The following is a 24658-nucleotide window of genomic DNA, read 5'->3' on the forward strand; positions in this document are numbered from 1 at the left end:
GACCTGCTAAAACACCATACATTATTTTTTTCTTTTTTATGAAAATGGCATACTTGATAAAGCTCAATTTCAATCTGGCAAAAAGTTTAGTTTTTTAAAAACAATATGAAATTGTAAACTCCTGATTTAGTTTTATATAAAGTATAGCTTCTTTTGTAATTTAAGTTTATTTAATAAATTTTAAAAGGTTAAATAAAAACTAGTGGATTTTAAATGAAAAGCAGTAAAGATGAGAATGAAATAAATTAAAATTAGTTTGGTGTTGAGAAGGAAATTGTAAAATCTTTTTTAGAATATACCAAAAGCAATAATTAATTAAAGGAAAGTAATAAATTTCAAATAGTAGTAATATGTAGTTGCCTAGATTGTTTGAAAAATCTAAATAATGAAGAGATGTGAATCATTGGAAAATGTTTTCAATTTTCTTTTTCCTGATTTGACATCTACAAAGATAATGACAACAAATCAATATAATGAAGACATAGACACCAAACCAGTTAATGTATCACCAATTCAAAGTATTAACAATCAATCACTGCACAGGAAAAAATATAATGTACTGAAATCTTTCAGCTCATAAATGAAAGAAAGTTGAGAGATATTTCCTCAAATTTCACAATGTTACAGGCAGAATTGTAGTCCCTCAACATTCATATATTGAGTCCCTAATCCCCAGTGCCTCGGAATGTGACTATATTTGGACATAGGGCCTTTGATGAGGTAATTAAGTTGAAATGGAGTCATTAGGGTGGGCCCTAATCCAGTATGACTGGTGCCCTTATAAGAAGACATTAGTATGCAAACAACAAAGAGGGGCAACCACATGAGCACACAGAGAGAAGGAGGCCATCTCTGAGCCAAGGAGAGAGGTCTCAGAAACAACCAAACCTACCAACACCTTGATCTTGGACTTCTACCTCAGAATTGTGTGAAAACATATTGTTGTTTTTGTTATGTGGTATTTTGCTATGGCAGCCCTAGCAAATTAATACAACAATCTAACAGTTTTATATGACATTTTTCAATAACAAGTTGCAAAGCTGGAAGAAACTTTTCTCAGCTATCATCAATAAAAAATAAACTTGGGCACCTGGGTGGCTCAGTTACTTAAGCATCAGACTTTGGCTCAGGTCATGACCTCACAGTTTATGGGTTCTAGCCCTGCATCTGGCTCTGTGCTGACAGCTCAGAGCTGGAGCCTGCTTCAGATTCTGTGTCTCCCTCTCTCTCTGCCTCTCCTCTGCTTGTGTTCTCTCTCTCTCTCTCTCTCTCTCTCTCTCAAAAATAAACATTAAAAAAAATTTTAATAAATAATAAACTTCAGTCCAACAATATTGAAGGAAAGGCCAAACAGTTGTTTTATTCTCTCTAAACATAAGTTATAGTATGAATCTAATAAATATAATGTAGAAAGTACTAAAGAGGCTATGTAATGCAGTTAATTAGTAAAAATATTTTTATGGATTTGTTTATGTTCATGAGATTTGTCAGCCTTTTAAAATTTGTAATATATTGGGGCAACTGGGTGGTTCAGTCAGTTAAGTGTCTGACTCTTTTGTTGTTTGTTTAATATTTACTTATTTTGGGGAGAGCATAAGAGGGGGGAGGGCAGAGAGAGGGGGACAGAGGATCAGAAGCGGACTTTGCACAGACAGGCTGACATCAGCGAGCCTGATGTGGTGCCTGAACTCAAGAATGGTGAGATCATGACCTGAGGCAAAGTCAGATGCTCAACTGACTGAGCCATCCAGGCATCCCAAGTGTCTGACTCTTGATTTTGGCTCAGGCGATGATTTCATGGTTCATGAGATCAAGCCCCTCATCATACTCCACGCTGACAGCCTGGATCCTGCTTGGGATTCTCTCTCTCCCTTTCTCTATGCCGCTACCCCACTCATATGCATGCATTCTCTCTCTCTCTTCCTCTCTCTCTCTCTCTGTCTCAAAATAAATGAATAAACTTTAAAAAAATAAGATTTGTAGTATAACTTGAAGTCGGGAATTGTGATGCCTCCAGCTTTGCTTTTCTTTTTCAATATTGCTTTGGCTATTTGGGGTCTTTTGTGGTTCCATACAAATTTTAGGATTGTTTGTTCTAGCTCTGTGAAAAATGCTTGTGGTATTTTGATAGGGATTGCATTAAATGTGTAGATTGCTTTGGGTATTATAGGCATTTTAACAATATTTGTTCTTCCAATCCATGAGCATGGAGTGTTTTTTTCATTTATTTGTGGCATCTTCAGTTTCTTTCATCAGTGTTTTATAGTTTTCAGAGGACAGGTCTTTCACCTCTTTAGGTTTATTCCTAGGTATCTTATTAGTTTTGGTGGAGTTGTAAGTGGGATTGATTCCTTGATTTCTCTTTCTGCTACTTCATTAGTGGTGTATAGAAATGCAACATATTTCTATACTTTGATTTTGCATGTAGTGATTTTACTGAATTTATGTATCAGGTCTAGTAATTTTTTGGTGGAGACTTTTGAGTTATCTATATAGAGTATCATGTTATCTACAAATAGTGAAAGTTTGATTTCTTCCTTGCTGATTTGGATGCCTTTTAATTCTTTTAGTTGTCTGATTGCTGAGGCTAAGACTTCCAGTACTATGTATGTTAAATAATAGAGGTGAGAGTGAAAATACTTGTCTCATTCCTGACCATAGAGGAAAAGCTTGCAGTCTCTCCTCATTGAAGATGATATTGGCTATGGATTTTTTGTATATGGCCTTTATGATGTTAAGGTATGTTCCCTCTATCCCTCCTTTTTGAGGGTTTTTATCATTAATGAATGTTGTGCTTTGTCAAATGCTTTCTCTCCATCTATTGAGAGGATTATACGGTTCTTATCATTTCTTTTATTAATGTGGTGTATCACATTGATTGATTTGCGAATATTGAACTACCCATGTAGCCCAGGGACAAATCCCTCTTGATCATAGTGAATGATTCTTTTAATGTACTTTTGGATATGATTTGCTAGTATTTTGTTGAGAATTTTTGCTTCTGTGTTCATTAGGGATATTGGCCTATAGTTCTGTTTTTTTTTTTTTTTTTTTTTTTTTTAATTTTTTTTTTTCAACGTTTTTTTATTTATTTTTGGGACAGAGAGAGACAGAGCATGAACGGGGGAGGGGCAGAGAGAGAGGGAGACACAGAATCGGAAACAGGCTCCAGGCTCCGAGCCATCAGCCCAGAGCCTGACGCGGGGCTCGAACTCACGGACCGCGAGATCGTGACCTGGCTGAAGTCGGACGCTTAACCGACTGCGCCACCCAGGCGCCCCTATAGTTCTGTTTTTTAGTGGAGTCCTTTGTCCGGTTTTGAAATCAGGGTAATGACGGCCTCAGAGAATAAGTTCGGAAGTTTTCCTTCCATTTGTATTTTTAGGATAGTTTGAGAAAAATAGGTATTAATTCTTCTTTAAATGTAGTAGAATTCCCCTGGGAAGCCATCTGACCCTGGCCTTTTGTTTATTGGGAGATTTTTGATTACTGATTCCATTTATTTGCTGCTTATGAGTCTGTTCAAGTTTTCTATTTCTTCCTGTTTCAGTTTTGGTAGTTTATATATTTCTAGGAATTTATCCATTTCTTCCAAATTGTTCAATTTGTTGGCAGATAATTTTTCATAATATTCTCTTATACAGTAAAACCTTGATTTGTGAGCATAATTCAATCTGGAAATATACTTGTAATCCAAAGCACTCATATATCAAAGCGAATTTCAAGAACTATTGGCTCAGTTGTGATCATGTCATGTTTGGCATCATGTGCTATTTGTATTGCAAGACATGGCTCATTTATCAAGTTAAAATTTATTAGAAATATTCATCTTGTGAAACACTCACAGAACAAGTTACTCACAATCCAAGGTTTTACTGTAATTGTATTTCTGTGGTACTGGGTGTTATTTCCCTGCTCTCATTTGTGATTTTTATTTAGTTGGGCCCTTTTCCTTTTCTCTTTGATAAGTCTGGCTAGGGTTTTGTCAATTTTATTAATTATGAAAAGAGACCAAGTGTTCACTGACTGATGAATGGATAAGAAGATTTGGTATATATATGCAATGGAATATTACTCAGCTATCAAAAAGAATGGAATCTTGCCATTTACAATGACATGGATGGAGCTAGAGAGTATGATACTAAGCCAAATAAGTCCAGTAGAGAAAGACAGATACCATATAATTTCACTCATACGTGGAATTTAAGAAATAAAACAGGTGAACATAGGGGGGAAAAAAGAAACCAAGAAACAAACTCCTAAATACAGAAACAAACTGAGGGTTGCTGGAGGGGAGGTGGATGGGGAGATAGGTTAAATGGGTGATGGGTATTAAGGAGTGTACTTGTTGTGATGAGACTGGGTGATGTATGGAAGTGATGAATCACTAAATTTTACACCTGAAATTAATATTGCACTGTATGTTAACTGGAATTTAAATAAAAACTTAATAAATAGATAAAATACTATTTGTAATTTATTGTGCTTTATTTTGTCATTCTACATAAATGTTTATTTTCCTACTTAATTTGTACTGTTTCTTAAAAAGGACTCCAAAATTGTACAACCTTCATGCTCCACCAAACCTGGATCTACCCCTGCAGTTCACTGATCTCACTTCTTAGTGACAAGTGAACTCATTCTTGTCACTCCCCCAGTCCAACTGTACTCCCAAATCTGTCAAGTGAAAAGTTTCAGAAACTTCCCTCTTAATTCCCTGGCTATTCTGATTTAATAAGTCCTATGTGAGACCTGGGTATTCATACTTTTGCAGTTTTACAAGTAGTTCTGACGTATGGTCCAGGTTCTGAAAGCCACAGTCCCGCGATGCCTGGGATGCCACGCTTTGGGACACTTGACTTACAAATGGTGGGTCATCACTCATTATGGGTTGTGAAATCAATTCCGTGGGCCCCAATCAGCATTGTTTTAACAGAATGGAATTAAGTTAGCATGCATCACAGGGTTAGTGGTTTTTGCCAAATTTTTGTTTTGTTTCAAAATGAAATAAAATCTACAAGATCTACATTGCCTTGGGGGACCCAATTCTTAATGTCTTGGTGATTAGAATTTTCATAGCTTCGATGTCAGGGATACTAGAGACTGTTAATGACGAAAGAGAACTACCTGGATTTAACTAATTGTAAACAGCCTATCTTATTTATGTCCTTAAGGATAACTCTGTTACAAGACTTACAGGGAAAACTTCAGAATAGAGAAATTATCAGCTCACAGAACTTTTTTTTTTTAATATAGGGATTGTAGGGGGTGGGGTGTGTGTGAACACATGCTTTGAAATCCTGGAAATACTAAAATAGCTGTAGAAAGAGGAAAAGCAACTTGAGATATTTTTTTAAAAAAAATTATTGTTTTACTATGGAATGTGGTAAGGAAAGGAAATAGGAGTTTGGAAAAGTTTCATTCCATGCTAGCAAAAGTTTCTATCTGTGTACCTAAGAAGTAAGTAATAACCATAGACGAAAGAACATGGTATGAAAGCAAACTATATGACATTTGTAGGGCACGAAGACTGAGTTCTTTTTACTAAAAATAAGATGCTTAAGTTATGCTGTCTGGCAAAACCTACTGAGTGTTTGTAATGTTCTAGTACCTGGATATCTTTGCTTCCTGGAGCCCTAAAAATAAAAGGACATATTCTATGTGGCATTTAGATTTAGTCCTTAACTAACCCGGGACTTAGGTTTTCACTAAGAACCTGCTGCACTTTAATTTGGGCAGCAATGATTCATCTTTTCTTCTAGCATTCATGAGCTGATCATCATAAACTTGGAAGATCTTGAAAATTAAAGGTAGTGTTTTTTTGAAGCATTTTAACAAGAAAGTTTAAAATGATGAATCAATAGGAACTACACTTTCCTATGAGAAAAAGTATTTCATGTGTTTTAGTTTGATTCCTGTTGAGTGATGTTAGGACATTTTTCTATTAAATATATTGGTATTTACTGAAGATAGTATTGTAAGTGAATTGAAGCCATGGGCTCAGGAGTCAGACAACCTTGGTGGCGAAACTACTGTACTTAGTTGCATGAGCATTTGTAAGTAGGGATACTAATGCATGTAACTCATGCGGATATTGTGAACATTAAATGAAATAATACATACAATGTGCTTAAGATGATTCTTGGCATGTGGTAAACATTCAGTAAATTAAACACACACAGAGAAAGATCAAAGAAGAGACTTTTAATTCAACATTCATCTAACTGTTTTGTCCAGTTTCAGTTCCAATATATTGGAAACAAGCAATGTCAGGAAAAATGGAGCTGTTATTAAAGAGGAACAAAAATTGATTTTTAAAAAAGACTCTAACGGAGTGATTTTCAAATTAAGGCATTGAGGATTCTCACGTTTCATTTAACAACACTATTGTTTTTAAACAAATTCTGGGTTTTTTAAATTAAATATGTTGTCAATAAAAATTTTATTTATTACTTTGTTACAATTGTATAACCTGAGATTATTTGGGCTACCCTGGGATGACCAAACTAGGAAGCACAGTTGTATGTAAGAAATGTTGACCAACAGAGGTAGGAGGGATTGGAGGAGGGGATTGTCAGGAATCAGAGGTACTTGGAAAACTTCTGTAGAGAGGCAGGGTATAAAATAGGGAGGAAAATATAGGTACATGTTAGAAATTATGAATGTTCTCATTTTCATGCTGCATGGTGCATATACAGGTATTTATTTAATAAACAAATATGTAAGTAAACAAAAAAATAAATAAATAAAGTCCAGGCCTGGACCAAGGTTGAGACTGTGTCATGGGCCAAGGATTATGATTAATCAAATTTTAAGCACCAAGTATTGGAAAGACAACAACTGGACTTTTGATTGTGTAGGTACATTGCTGATTGAATCAGTGTTGGAAACAAGAAGAGCTCTGGACCTGAGATGGGAGGAGGGACAAGATAAGGCCTAAAAGGTCAAGGGAAAGGAGGCCTAAGAAGGTCACAAACATGGCCTAAGGAGAAAGGCTTGCGAGAAATTCCCTGTTGAGAATGGTCTGGGAGCTAGGAAAAAAGAGATGTGTAGGGTTTCATTTTAAATTGTTTTCCCATTCTGAGATCTGATTTAAGTAACCTCCATTATCCAAAGCTCACAGTAAAAGTCTGCTATGTAGATTAAATAAATAAATAAATATCATTAATAATAATAAAGTTTTCAATCATTCATTCATCACACACATATTTATTGAGTTCCTTCTGCATGTGGAATAGCACTTAGGGATGTAGGAACAAATAGAACGGACCATGTCTCTGTCCCCATGAAATTAATATATAATTTTCCAGATGATGATAAATTCTAGGGCAAAAAATGAGATAGAGTAAAGGAGAGGGAGAGCCAGGAGTGGAGGTGAAATATATTAGTGGTACTTGAGTGAATGAAGAGAAAGTAAGCACAGAGGGCTACTCACACAGTAGAGTGAGAATACAAGTGAGTGGGGATCCAGAATTCTGCAGAAGCAGGAAACTTCAGTAACAAATGTCTGGAAGAACATTAATCTCTTTTACAGCAAATCACAGGATCATTGGAGAAGGTTCTGGATTTCCCATTGTATGCGGAATGTGACTTAGATCACTTCGTTTGTAAATTAAAGAAAAAGTTAATTCCAAAGGTTGGAGAACTTGGGAATGCTTCCATTATACTTCCAACACTTCAACTATTAAGTTGTTTCTCTAAATTCTTTTGTATCAGTGGTTCTTGCTTTAGAGGAGCAGTACATGGGGAGCATGGGCATTTCTACTTTTTTCCAACATGGGGCTCAAACCCACAAAACCGTGAGATCATGACCTGAGCCAAGATCAAGTGTAGGCCGCTCAACCAACTGAGCCACCTGGGTGCCCCACGAATCTCCAATTTTAAAAGATAATGCCAGATTATTTTCCAAAGTAGTTCATCCAATTTGTACTCCCACCAGCAAAGTATAAGCCAGTCTACTTATCCACATCATCTTCAGTGTTTGATTATATTAGACTTCTTCAGTTAACTAATTGGGTTTTAAATGGTATCTCATTGTGGTCTTCTTATTACCTTATAGATATCTTGTATATATTCTTGCTATCAGTTCTTTGCCAAGGTGTTACAAATATTTTGTCTTCATTTATCTTTTTGCTTTCTTAAGGATACCTTTTCATGTCAGAAGTCTTTAGTTTAATATGTCAAATTTATTGTATGATAGAAATTAGGTATCATAAATGTTTAAGTGATACCCTTGAAACATAGTGATAAGGGAAATCACCCAGTAGGCAGAGCTTCAGGGCTGTATACCTAATTATCCATTTTGTGTGAAGAAAGAAACCACCAAAGGTCAGAATATACATGGACTCTTGGATAGTAGCAGATGCTTGGCCAGCTGGTCAGGGACTATGCTCATTTCCTAGAGCTGCCATGCAGATTAAACAGCTTAAATTTATTCCCTCATAGTTCAAGGAAGCCCGAAATCTGAAATCAAGGTGTTAGTAGGGTTAGTTCTTCTGGAGGCTCTAAGGACAAAACCATACCAAGCCTCTCTCCTAGCTTCCAGTAATCACCAGCCATCCTTGGCATTCCTTGGCTTGTAGACTTATCATTCCAATCATTGTCAATAATGCCTTCTTCTCCATGCACCTCTCAGTGTCCTCCCTTCTTCTTATAAGAGCCCCAGTCATTGGACTTCGGGCCCACTCTAAATCTGGTATGATTTTATCTGAAGATTTTTAACTAATTATATTTACAAAGATGCTAATTCCAAGGAAGGTCACAATCTGAGTTTCCAGGTAGGCATGAATTTGGGGGAAACACTTAAACCCACTATATGGGCCTATAAGGAGAAAGACTGGAATATCAGGAAAAAGGAAACCTGGTAAGTAGGCAGATAGTTGAACATTAGAGAATGAGCACGAGGTATAAAGAGCCTGAAAACATGTAACACCTACCCAAGATCAACCAACATGGAAGGGGTACCAAACAGCCAGGTAGACAAAAATGACTCAGCCAGGTGACATTATTCATCCTCTCATCAGCCACCCATTGCTAGCACAATGGGAAAATGGATGAAATAGCTTTGTCTCAGGGAGAGAGACTATGCATATGCCCAATATATGCTCCTGTTCACCATGGCTAATTTATTGCACCTGCCAAATGTATAACCTGCAAGCAAGAGAGACCAATTCTGTGTACCACATATAGTATCACACTCTTCTGTATCTTGTTTTCCTCACTCAACAATAATTGAATTATTGTGGGAATTGCAGAAAATCATTTGTATTAGCTGGAAATTCATTATTTTTAGTGGCCATGTAATACTCCATGGCATTCCAAAACTTTTCCTGCTATGGCTTCCTTTCACATACAACACCCTATCAAATTCCTCTTGCTGTAGGGAAATGGGACAAGTACCCACGGACAAGAGATGGTGAGGACACCTGAGAAGACCCTATGTGACCTGTCCCCTCCCACCCCCATCAAACAGCATGCTCCTGCTCCAGTTTCACAGTTTGCATCCAAATTTAACAGTTCAGAGAAGAGTTGAGTTTCTGCAGCTGGTAAGTTTAATTTTGGGAACTAATTATATTTTTTAAATCCATTTTTGGCCCCAAGCTAATAAAGCTACTATTCTCTTAAATGATGAAAGCAGAGAAAACTCTTTGAAGAACTTTCCAGGACACTTGGCAGTAAGATAATAGTGTTGAAAAAGTTAGCTGCAAAAACATTCTCAGAGTCAGAGTAAGTGGAGGAAGGTCAAAAGCAATTATCCAGTGTAGGTCCTTTTAAGGATCACTGTATACGTACAAGCCTCAAATTGATTTAGGAAGGGGAAACGGAGATGGTGAAAGAGAACATGTCTACCTTCCAGCTGCCAAAAAGTAGCAGCTGCTACAGGATGCCCTTACATGGAGTTTGTTTCCTGTTGTCCCCGAGTGAAGTCTGCCGGGACCAACTAAGGCAAGTGGTATTTGCCATTTCCTGGAAGACAACCACAAGGCCAACTCTATAATTACCCCAGAGGCCGTGTCTAAGCACTACAGCTGTAATCAGGCTTTGGTCACTGGGGTAAGAAACTTACTGGGGCTCTGGGTAGGTATGTTGGGCATGTAGAGTGAAGGGTCCAAACCACATCTGGTCAGATCCTACCAGGAAAGCTTTGCCTCTACAGGTGCCGCAAGAAACATCTCTGTATGAGGCAGCTGTCGGCCACCTCAAACTGCTCTGCTGTCCAAAATACCTGCATGAGGGCAACATTTCATGGGAGCAAATAAAGATTTTTTTGAATATTTAGAGGTGCAGTTTATATTGGCAACAAATCCTACGTTAGGCCAAGCTGAGTAGTTTTGTAGCCGTTCTTGTCTTGCCTAACTGGATCTCAGATTGAAAAATCACTGCTCTACCAGCTAACTGCCAGTTTTAAATGACTTCTAGGAAAAGTCCACCAACAATTTCATTTCCCTGCAATGCAACAAGCAGTATGTTAGCTCTAGTTAACGTCAGCATCTGTAATTTCATAACAAACCAACCAGGTCTCATACCATGTCTAAAATATGTGGCTATTTATAATAACTTCCCTTGGAAGCTATAACTCTTTGTTACCATAAATAATAATCAAAATGCCTTCTAAAGCATACCTACTTTTCTTGATTAAAAACTAAATTATTGTACATGATTTGATTTTGTCTCAAGAAATGTCTATAACTTTTTAGAAGTGGTTTTCAGACTGTATCCCAAGAACTGTGTCTACATAAGAAATCTTCCCATAGGTAAAGCAGTGTGGAGGTTCCTCAGAAAATTAAAAATAGACCTACCCTATGACCCAGCAATAGCACTGGTAGGAATTTACCCAAGGGATACAGGAGTACTGATGCATAGGGGCACTTGTACCCCAATGTTTATAGCAGCACTCTCAACAATAGCCAAATTATGGAAAGAGCCTAAATGTCCATCAACTGATGAATGGATGAAGAAATTGTGGTTTATATACACAATGGAATACTACGTGGCAATGAGAAAGAATGAAATATGGCCTTTTGTAGCAATGTGGATGGAACTGGAGAGTGTGATGCTAAGTGAAATAAGCCATACAGAGAAAGACAGATACCATATGGTTTCACTCTTATGTGGATCCTGAGAAACTTAACAGAAACCCATGGGGGAGGGGAAGGAAAAAAAAAAAAAAGAGGTTAGAGTGGGAGAGAGCCAAAGCATAAGAGACTCTTAAAAACTGAGAACAAACTGAGGGTTGATGGGGGGTGGGAGGGAGGGGAGGGTGGGGGATGGGTGTTGAGGAGGGCACCTTTTGGGATGAGCACTGGGTGTTGTATGGAAACCAATTTGACAATAAATTTCATATATTGGAAAAATAAATAAATAAACATTAAAAAAATTAAAAAAAAGAAATCTTCCCATAGGAATAAACAGATAAAAAGCAGAACTGTTCTGATTAAAGCAGTTTGACATTCTTGCTCCTCCTTGCATTACTTCCCATAAAATAAAATAAGTAGATTAAAAAGTAAACTGTAGTATTTGGTGAGTTAATATAATCAATTTAAATTTTTTTATTTGCAATAATTATAAATTGACAAGAAGTTGCAAAAATAGTATAGAGAGGTCCCATGAACCCTTTACCCAGCTTCTCCAAAACTAACATTTTGCTTAACTGTAGTACATTATCAAAACCAGGAATACTCTTCCTATAGAATTTACTCAAATTTCACTAGTTTTCACATACACTCCCATTGTATGGTTCTATGAAATATTATCAGCATATAGATTTAATCACCACTGAACTCCTTCACGATGCCTAGTCATACTTCCCTCTTCCCCCATCCCTAACCCCATTGATCTATTCTCCACTGATCTGATTCCTGTAATTTTGCTATTTTAAGAGTGGAATCATATAGTAACTAATATTTTGAGTTAGGCTTTTTTCATTGAGCATAATGGCTTGAGATTTATCCAAGTTGATGTGTATATAAATAATATCTTTGTATTTCAGAATAGTACTCCATTGTATAGATTTACCTCAGTTTGTTTATTCATTCACCTTTTGAAGGACATCTGGGTTGTTTTTAATTAGGGCTATCACAGTTAAAGTTGCTAAAAAAAATTTGTATACAGATTTTTATGAGAGTAAGTTTTAATTTTCCTAGGATAAATGTCTAAGAGGGCAATTGCTAGATTGTTAATTATATGTTTAATTCTCTAAGAAATTGCAAAACGTTCTCTAGAGTAATTGTCTGCCTTTGTATTTGACCAACTATGTGTGAAAGATCCAGTTTCTCTGTATTTTTGTCAGCATTTGGTGTTAAATCAGTATTTTCCCTCAGGCTACTTGGTGCGTAGTGGGGTAATCATTTATTTTTAAGATCAATATTACCTGTCTTTCCTTTGTCTGATTTAAAATTGAGTACTGTTTAAATTATTAAGAATAGTACTCCCCCAGAAATAAAATTAGCATAAAAATACATGTGATGGTACGAACTCAAGGATAGCTATTCCAGACTGAATCTAATGGATGAGATTAATGATCTGGTCCCAGATCTAAATATTCAGAAACTTTCATTTACTCATTGACTTAGAAGTAAAAAGATACATAGGCATTGAGCCATGTCAAAAAAACTTCTAAAAGATTTATCTGCAGGCTAGAAAATTAGTTGTAACGATATCAGGCAAACCTGGCCTAGAGAGAGGGTACCCATTTCCTCTGGCATGGTGGGTCGATCCAAGAGCGCAAACCTCAGAGCAAATGTTTACAGAAGGAAAGGACAGGATGTGGATGTTCTTACAGGCATTTTTATTAAGCTATGCTAGCCTGATGAAAGGCTGCCTTCGCTTTAGATATTCCCTGATGAATCATAATCACAGTATGTGAGATGAAATCATCCTTTGGCCATGACTGTGTGGAAGAAAAAGGTCTACTTTTAATCTCCTTTCTACCGCAGAGTCACTTACCTTTTTTTGGATTTCACACTGCAACATGAGCCTGCTTCTTTCAATTTCCATTAACATGCCAATTCCCAATTGTACTAATTTTCGGTTATTACATTTTACAATTGACTTCCTTACAGTCAACGGTATTATAATAGTGCCATATGGTGACAGAGGGTAGCTACACTTGTGGTGAGCATAACGTAATGTATAGAGTTGTCAAATCAGTATGCTGTATACCTGAAACTAATGTAGCATTTTGTGTCAAATATACTTTAATATTTATTGAATGTGTGTGTATATATATATGTGTGTGTGTGTGTATATATATATATATACACATTTATATATATGTTTATATATAATTTATTTATATATATATATATAAATTAAAATACTGACTTCCTAAGGATGCTTAAACTCACTCTCATAGAGCAGTAAACTACCTCTAAATCAGAGGATAATTCTAAACTTGTAAACAATCAGTCACAACCTTAGCATGTAATTTTCTTTAAAGATTTTGTTAAACATAAAAGCAGTACATACAGTAAATGATTCAGGCTTGTAAGTCTTGAGCATGTCATTCCCTGATGTGATTGTATCAACTTCTTACTGGCATTTTAATATAGTTGTCTTTTATCCTAAATTTTAGGGTCTATTTTACTTTGGTGTCTGCATCTCTCTAATCCATGAACTGAATATGTTAAAACCCTAAATAAAGGCGATGTAGATAATAACATTAGCATTTGTTTGAATTCTAACCATACAAAAGAGTATCTAACCACAAACCCAAAGAGCACTGGTAATTGATACCATTGCAGACATAACTGTTATGAGAAAAAGACTTGGAGAGTGCTTTGAAGTTCAAAACTTAATGTAGTCTTTTAGATTTAAAATGATCTACCTGTGGGGCACCTGGGTGGCTCAGTCAGTTTAGCATCTGACTTCGACTCAGGTCATGATCTCGGCACCCATGGGTTTGAGCCCCACATCAGGCTCTGTGCTGACAGCTTAGAGCCAGGAGCTGCTTCAGATTCTATGTCTCCATCTCCCTGCCCTTCCCCAACTCGCACTCTCTTTCTCTCAAAAATAAATAAACATAATAAATTAAAAAAATAGGGCGCCTGGGTGGCGCAGTCGGTTAAGCGTCCGACTTCAGCCAGGTCGCGATCTCGCGGTCCGTGAGTTCGAGCCCCGCGTCGGGCTCTGGGCTGATGGCTCGGAGCCTGGAGCCTGCTTCTGATTCTGTGCCTCCCTCTCTCTCTGACCCTCCCCCGTTCATGCTCTGTCTCTCTCTGTCCCAAAAATAAAAAAAATAAAAAAAAAAAAAAGTTGAGAAAAAAAATAAAATAAAATGATCTACCTCAAAGACTGAGGTATTTCCTTTCTGAAAATGTTTTCATTACATTCAAGCAGTATGACATTGTCTTCCTTTATGATTGTGGTTGTGTAGAGTGCCATTTTTATTGAGTTATTTTGGCTGTATTAGTTACAGGCTAAGAGATCCTGAAGTCTAGCAGCTAATACAATATAGAAGTTTATCGCTGTCTCTCATGTGAAAGTTCAGAGATAAGACAATCCAATGTTGGGAGGGTATCTGTGCCATCCTCATTAAGAACCTTCCATCTCTGGATCTAAAGCAGATGCTCTAACACCCCCCATCATATGTACATCCCAGGTAGTGAGAGGAAATAAAGGAGAAGACATGTGTATTACTCGTTTCTTTTAAGGTGTAACCTGGAAGTGGTACATATCACTTCTATTGCCATTGTATTTCAAGAACTTAGTCACAAGGGCACAGCTAGCTACAAATAAATCTGGGAAATAGAGTCTCCAACTAAAAATCAGAGTGCCCAACTATGACTCAGGAATTTTAATATTAGAGAAAGACAAAACAGATATTCATAGAGAACTTTCTGCCTCTCCCAGAGTGACCAGTTATTCCTCAGTTACAGCCAGCTCCTTGCTCCTTCCATTATTTTCAAGGATGTCAAGTTCCAAATAAAATGAACCGGAAAACAGGGACTTTTGCCCTCAAAGATGCTGTTCAAATTATAATCCAAGGAACTCCACGCCTTCTAGAATCTAGAGTCTAGAATCTGAAGTGCATCCCCTTATTCCGGTATCTTGATAACATTCACCAATTTCTTTTGATAAATGCACTGCAGGGATAAACAAAGGAATATGGATAGGAAGGTGAGAGAAAATGTCTTCAAAATCTGTAAACCAAAGTCTCTATGAGAGTAAAAGTTTATGGGTTTTTTTCCAGCCTTCTCACATTGCTAATATGGTAGTAGCAGCATATTAGTTGCAGTAACAGTAGCAGCATATTAGTTGCAGTAACAGTAATAGTAGTGGTAGTAATTGTAGTGGTAAGAGTAATAACTGTTGCCTTTTATTGCACACTTGCTATGTGTCAGGTGTTTCAGAAGTTATTTTCCTAAACTGTTTTGTTGAATTCTCCTTGAGTAATTTTTCCCTTAAAAGTGAAGCTGAAGCAGAGTGATGTGAAGTATCTTGCCCCAAGTTGCAAGGCAAGAAAGTAGTAAAGCCAGGATTTTAATATAGGCAATCTGACTGCCTGTATTATACAGTATGCTTAAGAGATACCCTTTGCTCAGCCTTGCTGGACACTTTACATATATAGCACCTCATTTTATTCTCACAATAATCTCACAATACTATTAACAAATGGGAAAAACTGAGGATGAATTGACTAAATAACTTTAGTCATAGCCATTTAAGTAATGGAATGAGATTTAGACCCAGGCAGTCTGATTCGTAATTCAGAGCTCATGCTCAGAGCTGTGCTCACTAGCAGAATCCTCATACTGGGGAAGAAAGTGTAAACTAACGTGACCTTTTAGTCTTCTAATAAACTTTCCATTTTGCCTTCTAATTCAGCTGGAGCACACTGGAATATCACATTAAAACAGCTTCCCAGGAGTGAGCAGGTGGGTTTGTAAAACTAGATTTGTTTTGTCTGATGAGTCATCTTTGTCTTGTGTCTGGTAAAAATGAAGTTGTTTTGTCTCACTGTGGCCCTGAGAGGTATTTAAGGTTATATCCAAAGATGTCTTGAGTTTGTCATCTTTGTCTGACTATAAAAATAAAACCAGATGGCGCGCTGCAGGTATCAGCATGCTGGTTGAGTGCATGGAGGTGGAAGGTATGAGAGGTCAAGTGAGTGACAGGAAGTTTCTTAGCCATACTATTGCAATGCCTTCCTCTCTCTCTCTCTCTCTCTCTCTCTCTCTCTCTCTCTCTCTCACACACACACACACACACACACACACACACACTCTCACACACACACACACACACACACACACAACACTTAAATACACTGGAAACAGCTGCCTATGAGCACCTATATCCAAGAATTTTCCTATTCCTCAGATATCCATCAGCAAGGCCAACCCTAGAAAAAGATTGTAAAATACAATACACATTACCCCCTCTCCCCTACCTCTGTCTTCCTTCTGTCCTTGTTTTAGGGTGTCTACAAGCTGCCCTCTTGAGAGTTGCAACCTCCTCACAGAGACCCCTGCCATAACTAGAGCTCTCTGTCCCTGCTTATGTTTAACCAACCCATTCATTTATTCAATAAATATGTATGGAATGGCTACTATGAGCCAGACACTGTTCTAGGCTCTTGAGATATTTTGGGGAGCAAAACAGACAAAAGTCCTTGCCCTTGAGAAATATTCTAACAGAGGCAAGTAGGAAATAAACAAGTCACATTATAAATGAGTACATTATTTAGTTTGTTAGTTTGTTATTAATACTGTGTAAAACCAGAGAAAAGTTGAGTAAGGAAGAAGGATCAACAAAGCTGAGGGGAGAAGGCAAAGGTGTGTTTTGAAATATGAAATATGAAATAGTGTGATCAGTGAGAAGAAAGTAGAGCAAAGACTTGAGTTTGGAAGAAAGCAAGTGGATAAACCAGGAAAGAACATTCCAGGCATAAGGAACAAGTACAAAGGTCCTGAGACAGAGAGTGTCTGAAGAGTTTGAGGAAGTGCAAGGAGGCAGAGTTCTAGAACAGAGTAAGTGAGTGAGGGGAGAGTAGGAGATGAGGTTAGCAAGATGGAGGCAGCCATATCCTCTAGACCTTATAAACCAATGCAAGGATTTTGGATATTAAATTGGGTGCAAATGGAAAATAAGTTACATTTTCTCTTAAATTTAATTGATATAGACAAAATATTTCTCCTCTTCTAAGAAAACATATAGAAACCTAAGAAATAACATAATGGGGTGGACCAGTGGCCTAGTCAACTCAATCTTCTACATCTAACATGTTTCCAACTTGCTGAGTAGAAGAGCCTTGTGTTATATCCTAATCACTAACCTCCCCTTAAAAATCTATTAGACATTTATGTAGAAGTGCACATAATATTCTTTTAGTTTCCATAAACTCTTGTGAGAAGATAATCTGTGTTGAAGATAGGGTGTTCTGACCCTTCAAGATTACCACTTGGGTCCTCCATTTACATAGCAGCCACTACCACTATGCCAGCCCTCTGTCACCATGAACCCAAGACTTTTATAAAATTAAAAAACAAACACAGTTTCTTCCAATAACAATTTAAGGATTTAGGTGCCTTAGACATTAGGAACCTTGTTTAAAGCCACAATGTTCTCTTTTTAGCCCCAAATTAAAATAAATGAAGTAATTCTTTGCTCTGGTTTCTATTTTATGTTAATTACTATTTATCCATTTCCTAATTAAGAAGGGCTATATGAGATAAAATTATTAAGTATTCAAGGGGAAATATTTATATTTAGATTTATATTTATTTAGAAGAGAATATTTTTTTCATCCAAATTTATCTTGTTAAGACACTATATTTGTTCAGGAAAAATACGCAGTAAGCTACTTGAGTGAAGGGTGAGACCCCAAGGGAATGCTTGAGTAAAACAAGATCGTTGATGAAATACTCAGCAAATTAAGGGGAAATGAAAGAGGTTGGAGCAAAACTATCCTTTAGGAAGAGGAAGAAGCCAGAGAGGTCAGAGGCAGGGATCCAGAGAGGGGAGACAGTCTGGAATAGAACAGCCACAAAGAGACCTAGAAGAGGAAACACAATGGCTATGGATTTTTTTACAGGGATTTCTGCACCCTTTGTTCTGTGACCTTCTATGACCCCACAGGGGATCACTAACTAGACATTTTAAGCTTCTATAAATTATTTAAACTTTTAAAAAGCAGCCCTGAATCAATATAGCCATGAAATCTAGAGATACAATTTAATCTTAATAAGTAGTAATAATTCCCTTCCTTAGGGATTTTTAATGCTTGAATGATTTGCAGTATTGGACAGTCATTATCTTCTCCCAGTGATAGAGGAAATAGACACCTGTTATTAATCCTAGGTTGCATAGGATGACATCACTAAGGCAACAAGAAAGCAAATGGCTTAGAAAGGGAAAGGAAAAGTATTAACTATATTATAGGACACGGTTTTTCAACCTTGGCACTGCTCACATTTTGAACAAGATAATTCCTTGTTGGGAAGTCAGGGGTACCTGTTCTGGGCATTGTAGAATGTTTAGAAGCACCCCTGTCTGATGCTGTTACACTAACATGCCAGTAACACCTTCTCAGTCATGGCAATTAAAAATATCTCCAGATTTTGCTAAATGCAAAATCATCCCCAGTTGAGGCTGGCTATCATGGAAGATCCACTTCTGCCACACCTAACTCTTAGTTCATGTTTACCGCCCCCCGCCCCAAAACTATCTAAAAACAATAAGGAGACTGATACACCTGTGCTTTTGGAAACTACAACTGAAGTAGCAATTAAAAAGCAGAAATAAAAAATAGATTTTCAGAATTCTGATTACATGGGTTCCAACCTTAATGCCTTTGCAGTAACTTTGTGAATATTTTGCATAGACAAGAGACTATATAAATTGGTGGTTGTTAATGTGCTCAAGAACTGTAACCCACATGGAAAAAAAATTTATCAATTACTGAAGGAACTGGAAGGTTGAATCTTTTATTTCCTTGATCAAAAGGTGAGCTTATCCCTTCCCCTCTTCTTTTAAGTGAAATAAAGACATAGTTTGAAAATGCACCTACCCATTTGGCTCAATAGTTAAGTCTTGTCTGGCTATAGTGTAAAAATAGACCTTCTTCTGTCTGAACCTGAAAATAGTACTTCCCCAACAAAAGCCAAATGTCTTAGAGCTGCAAAAGATGTTTACTTTTATAAAAAAGCCTTTTCCTCTGGTGTTTATTTTAGGATCGTGTAGGTGTTCTAGTGGAAGTAGGCAGGTATATAAGGCTTAGAGACAAACCCGTAAAAGCACGCTTCCCACCATAGGTGAGGAAGTCTTGTGGTAGTCACAACTGTCTACATGTTAGGTTGGGAATATATGCTGGGGTAATATATATCCTTCCCTTTTGAAATGTTGTGGATATACTGAAATAATAATGACCATAATTAATCTTTTTGGAGCACTTTATATTCATTCATTCATTCATTCATTCATTCAACAGTTATTAAAAACCTACCATGCAATTTGCAGTCTACATTGTCTCTCAACTCTGCTGTTATAGGGCAGAATTGGCCACAATCAAGATATTAAAAAATGAAGATGGTTGTGTGCCGATGGGCCACAGTTTGTCAACCCCTAAAATAGAGAAAAAGGAATCAGGAGTTCACGGGGGCCACCAGTTTTAATGTTTATTTATTTTTGGGGGAGAGGACAGAATGTGAGTGGGGGAGGGTCAGAGAGAGAAGGAGACACAGAATCCTAAGCAGGCTCCAGGCTCTGAGCCATCAGCACAGAGCCCAATATGGGGTTCAAACTCACCAATGGTGAGATCATGACCTGGGCTGAAGTCAGAGGCTTAACCAACTGAGCCACCCAGGCGCCCCAAGGGGCCACCAGTTTTAAATAGGATGGATGATCAAGTGAGCTTCATTGAGAAGGTAACATTCAGTACAAAACTAGAAGGAGGTGAACAAGTCAGACTTGTGGTTACAGAGAGGAAGAGCATTCCAAGTAGAGGGAGCAGCCAGTGCTAAAGTCCTGTGGCAATAGTGTGTCTGGTGTGATTTGAAGCATCGAGAAAGAGCTCTGTCAGGTTAAGGCACAATGAATAAGTGACCCTACTTGTAACCACTCTCACTTAATAGAACGTGTTTTACTACAACTAGTAAGGGCCCAGAAATCGGCCTTTTTCGGGCATAGAAAAGATAAGCAGCATTGATATGTTTTGTGTTGTCCTCATTAAGGCCTTGTTTCAACTTAATACTGAGAACAAAAGCAACAGATGAAGGCAAAATTGCCTAACCATAGAGGTTTCCTCTAGGAATATTTAATGCATTCTAATCCTCAGCAAAGTTCACAGAATGAAGGTTTATAATCAAAAAGCGACATAAAATACCGCCTTTTTATTCACTCGGCCTGTTTATTCCAGAAGTGTTTTTAAGAACTAACTAGTGGTAGTATTTATAGAACCAGAAAGCAGGCTTGTTCTTTCTAAATTGTCAGTAAACCTAATGTCTAAAGAAGACTCTAACTCTTGATCTGGATGTGCTGCAAAGCAAGAATAGCATGAGCCTCCAGATGCCATGAGAGCAAAGCCAGTCTGTGTTCTCAAGTCCACAAGCTCACTCAGAGTGGGCCAGCACACCTGTGTCTGTAATGAGCCTCAGTGGACCTGAGCAAGCCTTGGTGGTGATATATGTGGGAAAATGTTTTTATATAATGTTTGATGGAGCCAGCTTGTAATGCAACCTAGAATAATAACTTTTAATTTATACCCCATTTTGTTCCACAAAAATATGTTTATTAGGAAAGGATAACATAGACAAGAGATAGAGGGTAACACAGAAGCCTCAGTAAAGCCACCAAAACCTCACTGCCCTCTCAAGCCTTGCTCCATCCTTTCCTCATCTTTACCTGTACTTGAGGCCCCCTGGAATTCTTCCAGCTGCCGAATGCACACTGTGCCCTTCTGAGCAGGAATGTCTGTGCCCCATCCCCTTTCACTCAGGCAACTTATATTCATCCTCATGTTCAAAGAGCACTTCTTCCCAATTAAATTCAGTATTCCTGTTACACACTTTCATGCTATGAAGCTTACTCTCCTTCATAATACTTTTCAGTGTGTAGTTTATACGTTCTTCGAGTGATTATATCAAATTGTGATTTGGCATGTTATCCTAGGCTTATCACAATTCATTATAAACATTCCTTTTTTTAAAAGTTTACTTATTTTGAGAGAGAAAGCATGTGAATGGGGGGAGAGGCAGGGAGAGAGACAATTCCAAGCAGGTTCCACACTGTCAGTGTGGAGCCTAACATGGGGCTTGAACTCGAAATAGGGAGATCATGAACTGAGCCAAAAGCAAGAGTTGTTTAACCAACTGAGCCACCCAAGGTGCCCCTCATCATATAAACAGTTCTAAATGGGGCAAAACAAGGTAATTAAAGAACACAATTTTCTCAGGGTCTGGTTTAATGCAAAGGTGAAATAACATTAGTGGAATTGAGAGAGAGGGACTGTATGTCCTTCAGACCCTTTCCAGAAATATTTCTTTTAATTAGTATTATGGTTTGATTAGACAGCTGGAAGTTGAAGGTTATATGCTCTGTGAACACATAAAGAGCAAACCCCCATTCATTCTTTGACAATCAGCTGAAAGGAGTATGATTATTTAATTGACTGTTCAGAATCAAGCATGCATTCAGCTGGAGAAAGAATGATTCATCAGGTCACTCATTTGTGAAAGATGATAGTGGTTGATACTCCCCTCTTGTGGCCACTTGGAAGTATACCGGCTCATACATAGGAGTGTAGAAAGGCAAATGAGAAATCAAATTCCTTTATTCAAGTCAGGAACCTAAGAATCAGTCATTCTTTAATCCTTCTCAATGTCAGACCAGTTTTTAAAAATTGTCAGGATGTTTAGCAACATCTCCAAACAAGAGTCATTAGACTTTGTATTAAATCTTTAATGATTAACATTTAAAAAGGTTTTAAAGGCTCAACATCTGAAATGATAGAGGATTTAATGCAAATATATGAGAGACCTGATCATTTCTTGCACATTACCTTTCCTTAATTATATATGCCTTATCTCAATTTGGTCCCCCTCAAGTAGCACTTTTGTAGATTTGGAACTTTGGGGGAGTGTGAGGAGGAATGATCTGGTGGATGAAGCAATCAACAACATCACAAATGCTCACTTTACAAATATTTATTGAGTACTTGCCACTGTAGGGAATCATAGTGATATAAAAAATAATCCCTGTCTTAAAATATTACCTGGGAGGGGAGAAGGGACTTATATATATATATATCTATATTATGTGATGAAGAGTGATAAATGCCAAAGAAAAAAACTTTAATTTGCTGTTGATAAGCTGCTTCTTCAGAACCAACATATTCTACTGCAGGACAGATATGGGTATAGCACTTACTCTGCATCAGGTATTCCAAGCACCTTTTCAGATAATATACTATTTACCACACACCCATTAGGATGGCTACTATGCAAAAAGAAAATAACAAATGTTGTCACGGATGTGGGGAAATTGGAATCCTTGTGCACTGTTATTGGGAATGTAAAATGGTACAGCTACTGTAGAAAACAGCATGACTGTTTCTCAAAAAAAATTAAGTAAAATTACCCTGTGGTCCAGCAACTCCACTTCTGGGTATATACTGAAAAATTGAAAGCAGGATCTCAAAGAGATATTTGTTCACTCATGTTCACAGCAGCATTATTTACAATAAGTAAAACATAGAAGCAACCCAAGAGTCCATTGACAGATGAATGGATAAGCAAAATGTGGTATATACATACAACAGAATATTATTCAGCTGTGACAAAGAAGGAAATTCTGACACATACTGTGGTATGGGTTAACCTTGAAGACATTATGCTAAGTGAAATAAGCAGTCACAAAAAGACGATTACTGTATGATCCATTCAGATGAGGTACTTAGAATAGTCAAAATCATAAAGACAGAAAGTAGAATGGTGGTTGCCAGGGGTGGGGGCAGGGAGGAATGGGAGTTATTGTTTAATGGGTACAGAGTTTCAGCCTTACAAGATGAAAAGAGTTCTTGAAACAGATGGTAGTAAGGTTGCTCATTATAAACACAGTTAATATCACTAAACTGTAGGTTTAAAAATGGTTAAGTAGGTAAATTTCATCTTGTGTATATTTTACCACAATAAGAAATTCTTTTTAAAAATGCTATTGAAGTTCAGAGAAAGAATAAATTTTTTTTAATTTTTCTAATGTTTATCTTTTGAGAGAGAGAGAGAGAGAGACACAGCATGAGCAGGGGAGGGGGCAGAGAGAGAGGGAGACACAGAATCCGAAGCAGGTTCCAGACTCTGAGCTGTCAGCACAGAGCCCGATGCAGGGTTGGAACCCATGAGCCATGAGATCATGACCTGAACAGAAGTCAGATGCTTAACCTACTGAGCCACCCAGGCACCCTGATAAAGAATAACTTCTATCAGAAATAGCAGAGAAATCTTTTGGAAAGGAAGCATCTAAGTTGGACCTTTAAGCATTGGTAGGGTTTAAGCATGGAAATTTCCAGCAGAGGAAACCACGTAAGGAAAAGCATAGAGGCAGAAAAGAAAATGTTGGTGTTCAGTTAAGTAAATGGCAAGATAATATATAACATGGCAGTTGGCTTTAAACAACTGGCTCGTGAGTTTAGAATTGACTTGGTAGACAGTGAGAAGTTATTGAGAGCTTTTAAGTAGGAGAGGGATGTGATGTGAATTACGCTTTGAGATGATTAAATTTTTAAAATTCTCTTCAAGATGGATTGGATTGGTAAGGGAGGAAGTATCTGGAACTGAGGTCAAAAATTAGTGTTCTGTGGCTCAATCCAGCTCATAGACCTGTTTTATTTGGCTTAAAAAGTGTTGAGCAATATTTAATAATCACAGAAAGTTTCAGATTTCTGGCTTCTTTTTAAAATGCTAAAATGATCTGGCAACAGCAGACTGTCATTTCCCCATGACAGTAAGACTACAGGAGTTGAGTAACAACTACCATCTTTCCGTGGGCCACATATTTTCCAGCTCCCAAGTCCCAAGAACTCCTTCTTGTCTTCCTAACACAAAGGCCTGGTGTCAGGTGCCAGTCATCATTGTCTGGGGTGTGTGGTTTTCCTACTTCTGACCTTCTTTCTTAGTTTATGTGACCTTCCTGATCCATGAGGGCAATTGCATTTGTGGCAATGAAATTTGCATTGTCCAGAGGGAGACAACAGTTGTTGGAGATCTGAGGAGACCAGAACTTTCATCAGGAATATGATCACAGGATAAGAAGAAGGACATTTGCAAGAGATCTTTCCCCTGCTATTTTTTCTCGATCTCACCAACTATTAACATACAATATGAGAAGTGCTGAATTGGATGGAAAAAAATTATAATTATGAAAATTTTGACTAGATTTCCTCAGAAAGTCAACTATAATGTCTCCAAAGTTATTCTGTGTGTGTTCTTCCATAAAAGTTTTTAGAGTAATGAATGCTGTTATAAATACTATATAGAGTTCAGCAGAAAAACAGGAATGACTCAGTTTCTCCAACCATAAGTTCTGATAGTCAATTGATTACACCACAGTAAACTGTACTTTTAAGCATGAGATGTGTTTCAGTCAGTTAGTGAGGCTCATTAGTCAAGGGGGCAAAATTGGCTCATTAGAGGGACAAAAGCATCCTTTTTTTAATATATAAAAC

At 37.4% G+C, this 24658-nt stretch overlaps 1 long non-coding RNA gene across 3 annotated transcripts in view; it reads left to right on the forward strand.

Moving 5' to 3' along the window:
- LOC128776584 (uncharacterized) overlaps nucleotides 1–24658 on the forward strand; it is a 76745-nt gene that overhangs the window by 42812 nt on the left and 9275 nt on the right. For all 3 annotated transcript variants that reach the window (XR_008421732.1, XR_008421734.1, XR_008421733.1), the window contains exons 2-3: nucleotides 9383–9545; nucleotides 15826–15875. This is a non-coding gene — a long non-coding RNA (uncharacterized LOC128776584). The remainder of the gene's footprint in view (nucleotides 1–9382; nucleotides 9546–15825; nucleotides 15876–24658) is intronic.

The sequence above is a fragment of the Panthera pardus genome, unplaced genomic scaffold (assembly GCF_024362965.1).
Source record: "Panthera pardus isolate Hobbes unplaced genomic scaffold, ASM2436296v1 HiC_scaffold_13, whole genome shotgun sequence".
Lineage (NCBI taxonomy): Eukaryota > Metazoa > Chordata > Mammalia > Carnivora > Felidae > Panthera > Panthera pardus.